General features: G+C 35.4%; 1 protein-coding gene across 12 annotated transcripts in view; it reads left to right on the top strand.

The window, feature by feature from the left end:
• The window catches only part of CtBP (C-terminal binding protein), a 195499-nt gene that overhangs the window by 47820 nt on the left and 133953 nt on the right, over window positions 1-13726 (top strand). For 2 of the 12 annotated variants that reach the window (XM_067113379.1, XM_067113363.1), the window contains exon 1: window positions 5686-5849. The exons of the other annotated variants lie outside the window; for them this stretch is intronic. The gene's annotated coding sequence lies outside the window, so the exon portion shown is untranslated. Of the gene's footprint in view, window positions 1-5685; window positions 5850-13726 lie in introns of those variants that run through there. 12 annotated transcript variants of the gene reach the window in all.

Genomic DNA, 13726 nt, shown 5'->3' with positions numbered 1-13726 from the left:
CCGGTATTTTCAGGTCTGTCTTCCTTTTTCCTATCTTCTCTGCATTTAAAAACCTGTTCTGTATCATCAGGCTCGCCCGCACTCTCCAGGCCTAACCTGCATTTTCAGGACTACCGCTGTCGGCCTAAGAAACAGGAGATCAGCGCCTGCCCTATTAGCCTATGCAGAGGCCCAGGAGGAATTTTAACTTTAACTTATCATTACCATGCTTGTCCCGCATTGCAAAGTCTGATCTACTTGTACATTTCCAAACTGTCTTGCATTTTCAGTTCTGTCCTGTTCTTAGAGGTCTGTCCTGAGTTTTAAGTGCCTTCCTTCATTTGCCAGTCTGGCCTAAATTACCTTGATTGTTTTTCCAAGTGGCGTGACCTTCCAGGTCCGCCAGGCTTTCCCAAGTTCCTCCTTATCCACCTTTAAAGCGCAGATGACAAATGCTTGAATTTCTGCTCTTCGTAAACCACGGTCATTGTCGTGTGATCTCTGTAGCTAATTTAGCTTCGCGGGCGGAAACGAGTGAGTTTGGAATGCCTCGTAGCGTATGTATTTATTAATTCTTATTAATTCTGATGACAAGAAACTGTTGATATCGTATTTACACACTATACATGCATACATATATACGTACATACGTACATACATAAATACACACGCATATATATATATATATATATATATATATATATATATATATATATATATATATATATATATATATATGTGTGTGTGTGTGTGTACGTATGTGTAACGGTAGAGATTATCTATGAATTTATCAGATAATATTTATTAATGTTCGTATCCAAGGCTCCCAAATTTTGGTGAAACGGGTGCCAGGCTTTATCGCCGAATACTGTCACGAACCTGCTGTTTCTTTGGGAGATTTTACGAGGCCCCAAGAAAAGTCCCCGAATCGCGTTTCGATCATTTTCAAGGTCCCTCGTCGTCCAGGGAGCGGTTTGATCTCACCACGAATTCCGTGTGTGTGTGTGTGTGTGTGTGTTTGTGTTTGTGTTCTTGTGTATGTGTGTATCTCTGCTTGTGTGTCTGTTCGTCTTTAAGTGGGCCACTTAATTAATTTTCAGAGGAGATACTTTTTTCCTTTCTCAGCCTGTGTATGTTTTTTTTTTGTCTGTTCTGTTTACCATCATTATAATCTCTCTCTCTCTCTCTCTCTCTCTCTCTCTCTCTCTCTCTCTCTCTCTGTTTTATTTGTGTATTCTCCCTCTCTTTCTCTCCTTGTTTTATATGTGTACTCTCTCTCTCTCTCTCTCTCTCTCTCTCAGTTCTATTTGGCCAATATTGTTTGTCTGTTTGGCACACCGTTTTCATGTCACATTGTCTTGAAGAATCAAGAGTAACATAGAAGTAGCTTGACACACACCCACCCAAAACACACACACACACACATATATATATATATATATATATATATATATATATATATATATATATATATATATATATATATATATATATATATAGAAGTAATCAACACACAGTCATTTGTGGAACAGAAATAAATTTCTGACTCACATCAGGGTCGAGCCCAGGTCTTTCGATTGAAAGGTAAGGGCGCTGCCCACTAGGCCATACAAGTCTAAAAGAAGTTGGAACCTGAGAGCAACTGCACCCAAGGAAAGACCTGGGTTCGATCCTGATGTGAGTCAGAAATTTTATATATATATATATATATATATATATATATATATATATATATATATATATATATATATATATATATATATATATAGTTTCTTCTCTCCCCGTGTATGCAGCTGCCACTAGGGGATTGATCACGGGCTTCGTTGTTACTTAGAAAGGCGCCTTGGCCGAAGTGTAGAGGGAGAGGAAAGGGCGGGGGAGGGAGGAGAGGGCCTCGATGGCCCTGTCTGTCATTAGGAGATGCGAGCGAAAAGTTGAAAGCCCCCTTCGGACCCAGTTGGTACCGTCGCGATATTTAAAGTTTAAATTGTTTCGGCTTGATCGCATTATGGCAACACTGCTGAGTAGGAGGCAATGGGTGTTATTGCCCTGGGCTGGTCTCGGTGGGAGGTGGGGTTGGGGGAGGGACAGAGTGAGGGGAGGGGATCTGTCTTGGCGAGGGGAATGGGGCCAAAGGTGGATAACTTTATCCAAAGTCTGGGCATAACTTTGGAGCAGTGTTGCCACATTATGATCTCGGGGAATTGTTTGAAAGGGTTAGCGGGAGGGGGTAGGGGTGAGGGGGGGGGGTCCCTCTCGGGTGATCCGGATATCGGAGGGGAGGGATTCACCTTCATTTATTGGGGTGAGTTATCTTGTTATGATTGTTCTGCAGTAGTTAGAGGCGAACTGAGCGAAGGTTGGAGGCAGACTGCTGCTTTGCCGAACGTAAACTTCTCGACGGAAAAGCGATTTCACTCTTGAAGAGAAGAAAGTTTGACCAAAAGTTGCTTTTTGTGGCAATAACGAAATAAGAAGAAGAAGAAGAAGAAGAAGAAGAAGAAGAAGAAGAAGAAGAAGAAGAGGAAGTGGAGAACGCTCCGTCATGACAAGTGTCCTAAGTTTCTCCCAGGCGTATTTTCCGACTTTTTGAGAATACTATTTTTTTTTTTTTACTTTTTTCTTTTTTCCTTAGTCGCATTTTTCAAAGACTCTCTTTAGGGATGTCGACAACTCTTTCCCCTCTCTTTTTTTTTTTTATCAGGCTTTTTTTTTTTAATCCATTCTTACGAACTATGATTCAATTATAGTTCCAATCTTCTTAGTTTATTTTTTTTCTCCTAAAAGTGTTCCAAACTTTTTTTTTTTTATCGTATAGAATATTGGACCTAACTTTTCGTATGATTTTTGTTGTTGGGAACTTTGGCGTATTATTGTCGGTGTAAAGTTAAAAGTTCTGATCCAGGAAGAAGAAGAAGAAGAAGAAGAAGAAGAAGAAGAAGAAGAAGAAGAAGAAGAACGGGAGAAAGAGGAGGAGTTGCCAAAGACGATATATATACTTGGCTCCGTAAACGTTGGATGGGAAGATGTTCCTCCGAAGCGCTTTCTAATTATTTGCTTGTGGCTGTGTTCATCTAGGTCGTGTCTTTTTTTTTTTTTTTTTTCTTTAACTAGGGTTATTTTCTTTTCAATTATCTGTCTCGCAACTCTGGGAGTCTGGGAGATTTGCCATTAAGTAGGAATTATTTCTGAGTTTATCTTTAACTTTAAAATTTTTTTTCCTGTGATTCTTTTCATCTGTTGAATGATTTGAACTCTAGGAGTTTACAGTTTAACAATGATTTTTTCATTCTTATATATTTTTTCTTTTGCCTCTAACTCAGTGAGTTAGGATTATTATTGTATTTTATTTGTTTATTTATTATTATTATTATTATTATTATTATTATTATTATTATTATTATTATTATTATTATTTTGCTGTGGCCTGAACTCGGGTATGCTATTTTTGCTTTCAGTTGTGGGGTATTTTGACATTTGCCAGTAACTCAAGTTTTTTTCTTTTTATGTGTAAAACATCTTTTTTTCTGTAAAACATCTTTTCTCTGTAAAACGTCCTTATTTTCTGTAAAACATTTTTTCTGTAAAACGTCTTTATTTCTGTAAAAGTCCTTATTTCTGTTAAAACATAATTTTTCTGTAAAACATCCTTATTTCTGTAAAACTTTTTTTTTCCGTAAAATGCCCTTGTTTCTGTAAAAATTTTTTTCCATAAAATGTCCGTATTTTTGTAAAACGTCCTTATTTCTGTAAAAAAAATTTCTGTAAAACATCTTTTTTACTGTAAAACCTCTTTTTTTCTGTAAAAGCCTTATTTCTGTAAAGCATCTTTATTTCTGTAAAATATCTTTTTTTCTGTAAAACTTTTTTCTGCAAAACATTTTTTCTATAAAACATTTTTTTTCAATAAAACATATTTTTTCTGTAAAACATCCTTATCTCTGTAAAGCATCTTTATTTCTGTAGAACATCTTTTTTCTGTAAAACGTCTTTTTTTCTTCTGTAAAACATCTTTTTTCCGTAAAACATTTTTTTTTCTGTAAAACATCTTTCTTCAATAAAACATCTCTTTTTCCGTAATACATTTTTTTTCTGTAAAACAAAATTTTTTTTTACTATAAAACATCCATTTTTCTGTAAAACGTCTTTTTTCTGTGTAACACATCTCTTTTTCTGTAAAACACCTTTTATTTGTAAAACATCTTATTTTCTGTAAAACGTCTTTTTTTTTCCATAAAACCTTTTTTCTGTAAAACAACGTTTTTACTTTAAAACATTCATTTTTCTGTAAAACATCTTTTTTTCTGTAAAAATCTTTATTTCTGTAAAACATCGTTTTTCTGTAAAACATCCTTATTTCTGTAAAAAAAACTTTTTTTCTGTAAAACATCCTTATTTTCATGTGACTGTAGAGATCAGTGTTGTCTTTAAGTAAAATTTTCCTTTTAATTGTAGCATTATCTTCAACTTTCATTTTGTGATGCCTCTTTTAAACGCATTTTTTTTATCGTTTTGTATCAAAACCAGTTGGTAGGACGTATTATTATTATTATTATTATTATTAACTTTTTCTTCAGTTCTTCAGTTTTTTGAAAGCTTGCTTTGCAAACCATTTACCTTTTAAACCTGTTTCATTCAGATATTTGGTCATTTATGTAAAAATGATGATAATAATAACCCTGCTCTCTCTCTCTCTCTCTCCCCGTAGTTAGCGTTTAAGGTCAAAAGTGTCAGCCAGATTTCACTATTTATTATTTCGCCACGGTTTCAAATGATTTATTAGTTAATATTTTTATTATTTCAATGAATAAGGGTTATGCACTGAAAAGCGTAGTTGGATACATATGTATAATGCATTCTTACATTGAGATATACTCCGTGCGTATTTGTATATCCAACATTCTGTTGTAGTGCAAGTTAACATACGTACATACATCCATTTTTATTTATCCAGTTTAACTACCACATATATATTTATTTTCACATTTTCATACATATGTGTGAAATATTCTTGTTTGCTTATTTATTGTGAATGTCTTTTTGTACGCCTTTCATCCACTTGTATGTTTTAATTATTATTTTATATGTGTATATAATTCATATGTACTCGTGTATTCAAACTGTGTGTATATATAGAATTCTTAATGTCAAGCACTGAACTTTAATTCGAGTCTTACCTTTTAAGTATTCTCGTGTGTGCGTGTGTGTGTGTATGTGTTTGTTTGTTAGCGGGTGTGCGTGCGCGCTCGCGCAATGCGGTGCGCGTGTGTTGTGTAGGATCTCGTTTTTATGCAGAACCGCACGTCACCCACGTTGGTATATATCAACAAGAAGCGAAAGTACTAGTGGAAATCAACCTCCTCTCTCTCTCTCTCTCCTCTCTCTCTCTCTCTCTCTCTCTCTCATTCTTTGATTGTTTCTTCTCTGTTATGTCCTCATTTGTTATTCTGAACTCATAATTGTGTTCACGTGTGTAAAACATTTCTTATAGGCGTATGCATAAGTCTGCACACACGGTCTAAAATGACTTCTCCACGTTATGTTCAAGAGTCTAATCCCAATTTATGTAACTTCTTGAGATGTTTGTTTCTTTGTTTGTTTGCTGGCAGTGAATCGAGGACCGCCTTAAACAGGTTTCCCTGACTTGTGACGCCGTATCAAGAATGTTGGTTGATATGGACGTCACATCTGAAAGGTTTGATTAATAGTCTCACGTCGTCTTTACCCGTATTCACCTCGATGTATTTGTTGGTGCATGGGCTGCTGCTGCGCGTTCATTCCTTTTCCATCGCTCATTTATTTCCTCTTGTTCCGAGAAGTGCCGGAAAAGCGTATAGCGCGTACGTGCGTCAGTCGCCTCCGAAGTGAAGGTAAGCGTGGGGGTGAACAAGCGCCGGGTTGCGTGACCACAGCGCCTTGGTTACGCATATGTGACCGTGACAACAAGAGAAAGTGACTATGTGGCGCCTCAGCTCGCTCTTGCCATATCTTCGAAATGTCACCGATTTCTTCTTCTAATGCGCGTTTTACGTTATCTGAAATCGTACCTGGCTCATGAAAGGGTTCAGAACGGCAGCTTGGTCTTATTTCCAGCGAGAGGGAAATGTTATGAAATGAAACGAGCGAAAATCATTTACAGCAACTGATCCGCCAAACTTTCTCAGAACCGCGCGGGATGTCGGCTGGCGAAGTTTACTCTTCGAGTGTATTCGTTCATTTGTGATTTTCCTAATGTTTTAGTCTTTGTTATTAAAGCACGTTGGTCGTGTTTACTGGGAAAAGTGAGCATGTCATAACGGTCATATTTTTTAATATCGTCAATGACGTTAATGTATAACAGAAATGTTAAACTACGTATATATGGCAAGACCATAGCTGCGCGTGTTGACGTCAGATTAGTAATAAAAAAAAAAACCGCCCCACATTTCATCAGTTCAAGTTCCCTAAAACTCCTTGATGTCTTTTACTTGATGGATGTGATAAATGAGTTTGCTATAATGGGTCGAGTATGTCTTGGTGTCATTCGATACAATGATTACCATTTTTTATTATTATGTCGATGATTTATTGTAGCAGGAGTCAAAGTTGATCGATTTAGATTTTATTGATGTTATATGACTAGTTTTTTATACCTTTTCCGGTTAAGTCTTCAGAGGCGTGGCGGTTGATTTTTCGTAATTGGAATTTCCTTTGTGTTTAAATTCAGATTAACGGTATATATTTAAAGTTTTTCTTGGCACCGCCAGGGAAAACAACCAGTTGACTTCGGACATGAATCTTAAGTGATAACGCAGCTTAGCTTTGATAACGTATAATATTGCTCCAAGGAACCTCATTCTCTGGCCTCTAGTTGATAAGTATCTGGGTACTTCAGTGATTGCTTATTTCGTCATTTCTCTCTCTCTCTCTCTCTCTCTCTCTCTCTCGGTGTTGTTGCTGGTGATGGAAGAGTTAAAGAATCAACACTGCGTTGTCTGGGGATCGTTCTTTGTCTTTTGCATCACGTGAAGACGAGCGACGGAACCTGAAAAACCATCCTCGTCCTCTTCTCCTCTTTCTCTCATTCATCTGTTGGCAACATACCGCTCACGCATGCACGGACGAACGAACCAACTCGTGCGAGCCTGCCGTTGAAGGGAAAGCAAGGAGAAAAAAGTGCACCTAACAATAGATATGCAGTTGAGAACAATCCCTCAGGAACTTGCCAGATTATGCCCTCCGTCTGCTCTCCCCCTCGCCCCCACAATCATCCCCCCTCCTTTCCATTTCTTCTGTCCCTCTCACCCCCAACTGACTTCCTCTCCCGCCATTTCTTCTCTTTCGAGATCTCTCAAGCCCCACCCTCGGGTTGGGGGGGAGGGGAGGGGAGGATAGGACGGCGCGACAAAGCTTACACTGACTTCGTTTCAGTTTATTGGACTAATAAAAATCTTCTTTGGAATTGTACCTGGATTACTTGACTCCACATGGGAACGGCTGGAATACCACTTGCTTCTGGTACAAATAAAACCAATCATTGTATCATTGGATAAGCAAACAAGAAACGGGCTTTGTTAGATAACAGTAGCAGGTAGTATTTTATCTTCACACTTACAGCACCACAGGTAGCAGCAACCTCTCTCTCTCTCTCTCTCTCTCTCTCTCTCTCTCTCTCTCTCTCTCTCTCTCTTTGTGTTCATGTTTTCCCATCCACGCCTCACTCAAGTTCTATTTTGGTCCAAGACTGTATCAAAATCTTCGTGAGTCATTCAACTACATCACTCTGTTGTAGCACTAACGGTGAGGTTAAAGTGGGTCAATGACGTCATTCCTTTTTTTTTCATTGTTGCTAATGCATTCATTTTACGTTCATCTGCTGCTGTTGCTAATAATAATTTACCAGTGTATACATTCATTGGTGCTCTGTAAAACAGCATTCTAAGCAACAAGCAGTTAGAGTAATCCATTGGCAAAACAGAGCTGATCAGGCAGTAATAATGAATCACCATTAGTCTAGACGACCAAGTTAGTTTTCAACTACGCTGGCATATCTGAACTTAGAATCAGATGTATTTGAAGTGTATAAAACTTATTTACTGTAATATCCTCACTGTACTTTTGCAGAAACTACGAACTTAGGCTGAATTTCGAAATCGTCGGCGAAGATTAATAATAGGGTAAATTTAAGTATTTTAAACATAGACCAGTAACTGAATAAAATAGATTAATCTGAGTATTTTTAGTAATTTGGCTCAAAGATATATTAAATTCGATTATTCTGAATAGGCTCTGAATATTAAGATCAAGATTACTAATATAGTTGAAGAACAGCTTATATTTAGTATAATCTGTATAGGCTAGGTATAAACTAAATTTCAAGATTGCGAAGGGGAATTGAATATATGTTATATTTATGTTTTGAGAATAATATGTGTATACACATACACACACACACACACACACACACACATATATATATATATATATATATATATATATATATATATATATATATATATATATATATATATATATATATATATATATATATATATATATATATATATATAACGGGAAATGTGAACGTGTTCGGCCTACAACGGAAACGACAGATTCATGGAAACGAAAAGCCCGGGAGAGAATTCCAAAGCTAGACAATGTAAAGAACGGTTGCATTTATCCACGGAGCATAAGCGTGGGTTGTGAAATGTGCTATCGTTACCAGACAGACGTCATTAGCATTACGTCAACACCCGAGTTGTTTTTCTCTCTCGCTTACAAACTGTGGTATTTGTACTCTCTCGGCTTAGCAGCGTTCGCTGTCAGGCGTGCCTTTGTCAAGGCCTGATATCTCGCTCGCTGTGTTATTTGCAGCCCAGTGTGTCTGTATCACATTTTATTGATTTTGCCGATTATTATTGTTATTATTATTATTATTATTATTTTTATTATTTATTTTTATTTATTTATTTTACATAGTAATGTATTTATTATGTAATTGTGGATTTTTATTACACATTGTTTTTCACGAGATTATGAATCCCTTAACATTATTATTATTATTATTATTATTAAATTTTTGTTTAAATCTTAGAGGTGAACTCGGTTCATATAATTTATTATATATATATATATATATATATATATATATATATATATATATATATATATATATATATATATATACATATATATATGTATATTATATATAAATTAAATATATCTTAGTTTAACCAGACCACTGAGCTGATTGACAGCTCTCCTAGGGCTGGCCCGAAGGATTAGAATTATTTTACGTGGCTGAGAACCAACTGGGTACCTAGGAACGGGACCTACAGCTTATTGTGGAATCCGAATCACATTATGACGAGAAATGAATTTCTGTTACCAGATATAAAATCCTCTAATAATTCTTCATTGGCCGGTCAGGAGAGTCGAATGGGCCAACAGCGTGCTAGCTGAGAGCTCTCTCTCTCTCTCTCTCTCTCTCTCTCTCTCTCTCTATATATATATATATATATATATATATATATATATATATATATATATGTATATATATATATATATATATATATATATATATATATATATTTATGTTTATATATGTATATATGTTTATATACTGTATATATATATATATATATATATATATATATATATATATATATATATATATATATATATTATATATATATATATATATTATATATATATATATATATATATATATATATATATATATATATATATATATATATATATATATAGATGTTTACATATATATTCATAAATATATATAGTACTCGATTCCATTGCACATCGTGCATTATCGACGCAACATATATTGGAGTGGCACAATAATTGCGATGTTGGCAATTAATAGTTGTCGTTAATATCACAGAGGATCAAACAAACAAACGCGCGAGGTGGGCGTTTGTTTCTCTGCGTGTTTGTCTTCGGGTTTGTTGCTAATATTTGCCCTCACCAACGAAGCTGAACGAAGGTTATGCACTTCGCTGTGTGTGTGTGAGTGTTTTTGTCTCTCCGTGTTTACAGGGCGTCTCAAAAACTCTTCGGTTGACTTTCTGAAATCTTGTGTGGGTTGGGACTTGGCGGGGGTGGGTGGGTGGGGAGGGTGTAGCCAGGGCAGAGCTGATTAGATTTTGATTTGGCTCCGAATTTAAAAGAGGTTCCTCTCAGCCCCTTCCCCCCCCCCCCCGGCTCCTCCTTTCGCTTTTTTTTTCTTTTGTTGGATGATTTTTAGTTTTCTGTAAAAGAAAACTATTGCGCCGGCTTTGTCTGTCCGTCCGCACTTTGTCCGCCCTCACATCTTAAAAACTGCTGAGGCTAGAGGGCTGCAAATTGGTATCTTTATCATCCACCCTCCAATCATCAAGCATACCAAATTGCAGCCCTCTAGGCTCACTAGTTTTCATTTTATTTAAGGTTAAAATTAGGCATGATCGTGCTTCTGGCAACGATATAGATAGGCCACCACCGGGCCGTGGTTAAAGTTTCATGAGTCGCGGCTCATACAGCATTATACCGAGACCACCGAAAGATAGATCTATTTTCGGTGGCATTGATTATACGCTGTAGCTGCTATACAGACAACTCGATTGCGCTGAAGACACTTCGGCGCATTATTTACTTGTTTGTTTGTTTGTTTGTTTTTGTTACTGTGCAATCATAGGATGTTTATGTACCCATATGTATTAATCTTTTTATTCTCTTAAGGTATTTTATTTTTGTGAGGCGATCTTGTGTTGTTTTGTTTTTTCGAGGTTTATTTGAGTTGATTTTCATGCGTTCGTTGTCTTTCTTTTCATTTGATTAATTGCTAATTAGGATATTTTTCTTATTATTTTAATTGTTAATTAGGATATATTTCTTATTTTAATTGTTAATCAGTGTATTTTTATTTTAATTTTTAATTGTGTTATATTTCTTATTATTTTAATTATTAATTATGATATTTTTCTTGTTATTTTTATTGTTAATTAGGATATATTTCTGATTTTAATTGTTAATCTGGATATTTTTCTGGTTATTTTTATTGTTAATTGTGATATATTTCTTATTTTAATTGTTAATTAAGATCTGTTTCTTATTTTAATTGTTAATTATGATATTTTTCTTGTTGTATTTCGAGGTAAGGTTTATCATTAGAGAAAAGCTTTTGAGCGTTCGTGTACATTCGAGATACGGAATGTAAAGTGTACATTTTGTTTGGAATTTAAGTTCAACATTTTGTGTGGATGGTAAGGATAACATTCTGTATAGACGTGAAAGACAGTTATTCTGCCCTAAAATGGAAAACTGCAGTATCTGCAAAATTTTAGAAATTGAGATATGCCACCTATTGCGCTCGTGAAACTCTAATACACAAGTTACTGCAGTTGCAGAATGATTCTTCAGTCCTTTCTTTAGGGGGTCCCATTTGCAGCATCTGCAGAATCAATAGCAAGGCAAGGGTTTATCTACCATTTTTCTCAGCTTTGTATTTTTGCAGATACTGCAGTCTTCCATTTTAGGGCAGTATTGTTTTGTATGGGTGTTCCGAAATAACATACAGCCATCAGCTTTGTTTCCGCGTCAACGCGGCTCCAAGGTAATTTCATTCTTGCGTACAGTCATCCACGTGCTCGCCTGTGTACGCGCGAGATAAGGAGGTATCCGGAATCCTCCGCGTCTTTCTTTGTTTCCGGCATTATTGCTCATTAGTGCATTCTCTCTCTCTCTCTCTCTCTCTCTCTCTCTCTCTCTCTCTCTCTCGTCTTTCATTCATGTTTATGAGGGTAATAGATTTCTCCTGCGTCTGTTATTCACAGCGCGTTGCTTCCCTTATTTATTATTGCAACCCAGTGTCTGTCGTTATGACAGATTTGTTATCTCTTTGTTGTTGCCTGCACTCCGTTCTTCGTCTCGTTCTTCACTCTGTTCTTTATCTTGTTCTTCATTCTGTTCTTCATCTTGTTCTTTATCTTGTTCCTCATCTTGTTCTTCACACTGTTTTTTATCTTGTTCTTCATTCTGTTCTTTATCTTGTTCTTAATGTTGTTCTTTATCTTGTTCTTCATTCTGTTCTTCATTTGTTCTTTTTCTTTTCTTCACTCTGTCTTCATCTTGTTCTTCACTTTGTTCTTCGCCTTGTTCTTCACTCTGTTCATCATCTTGTTTTTCATTTTGTTCTTTAACTTGTTCTTCGCTCTGTTCTTTATCATGTTCTTCTCTCCGGTCTTCATCTTGTCCTTCACTCTCTTATTCATCTTGTTGTTCACTCGGATATTTATATTCTTCTTCACTCCGTTCTCCATCTTGTTCTTCTCACTGTTATTCATCTTGTTCTTCACTCTGTTCTTCATCTCGTACCTCACACTGGTTATGATATTTCCTCCCAGATTGTTGATATTTTAACACGTTACATCAGAAGCCCTAACATTTAATAATAAAATAATTTAATAAATAATAATAATAATAATAATAATAATAATAATAATAATAATAATAATAATAATTCCATTTATTCTGAAGCCAAGAACGTAAGTAATTGGTATTCTTCGTTATTGAATAGACTACTTGTATTCAAGGTCTCTCTCTCTCTCTCTCTCTCTCTCTCTCTCTCTCTCTCTCTCTCTCTCTTTGTTTGCAGGTTTTACCTTGGGTTTATCGTTCATTAAGAATATCACGTTTTTATTTTCCCTAATAATGTGACAGAAGTATTATTATTATTATTATTATTATTATTATTATTATTATTATTATTATTATTTGAAAAACAAATCCACAGTTATGTATATGTACATATATTTAAAGATAAATCTGTACAGTTTTACCTTTAAATATGTGTACATTACATAACTGTGGATTTGTTTCTCCATTTTAAGACTCATGTTACTATGAGCATTTTTTAATCATCATCATTATTATTATTATTATTATTATTATTATTATTATTATTATTATTATTATTATTATTATTGTAGCTGCGAGTTATTTTAAGCAGTAATGTAAGTATGGCATTTTTTTATCCACTTCTCTGTCTGTAGATAGATATATAGATAGATAGATAGATGGACAGATAAGTAGATGGATAGATAAATAGATGGATAGATAAATAGATAGGCAGAAAGATAGATAGATAGATAGATAGATAGATAGATAGAATACTGACAAAAAAACACACGTATAAGACCTGTAGAATATTTCCATCCTCTACCTCTACGAATTACCTCGTCAGGGAAGGTGCACTAGAGAGAGAGAGAGAGAGAGAGAGAGAGAGAGAGAGAGAGAGAGAGAGATTCCTTCTGTTTTTCTCGTCGGAATCGACTCGCGTTTCCGCCTACCTTTGATCACGATGTAAACGGCTGTTCGTGAGTATGTCCGCACACAAGTGCCTGGAAAGTGGCTGGAATCGGGCTTCTGGATAGAGTGGAATGGAATGGAGGAAAGTGAGGGAGGGAGAGGGGGAGGAAATAGGAGCAGATTGAAGGTAATGAAGGAGTGAAGTGAGAATGTAGAAAGAAAGGGAGCCGTATTATTATTATTATCAGTATTATTATTATTATTATTATTATTATTAGTAGTAGTAGTAGTAGTAGTATTAGGAGGAGGAGGAGTGAAGTGAGAATGTAGAAGAAAGGGAGCCATATTATTATTATTATTATTATTATTATTATTATTATTATTATTATTATTATTATTATTATTCAGAAGGTGAAACCTATCCATATGGAACAAGCCCACCACAGGGGCCATTGACTTGAAA

This window comes from Macrobrachium rosenbergii, chromosome 12 (genome assembly GCF_040412425.1).
Source record: "Macrobrachium rosenbergii isolate ZJJX-2024 chromosome 12, ASM4041242v1, whole genome shotgun sequence".
NCBI lineage: Eukaryota > Metazoa > Arthropoda > Malacostraca > Decapoda > Palaemonidae > Macrobrachium > Macrobrachium rosenbergii.
This window is presented reverse-complemented; position numbering and strand designations above follow the sequence as displayed.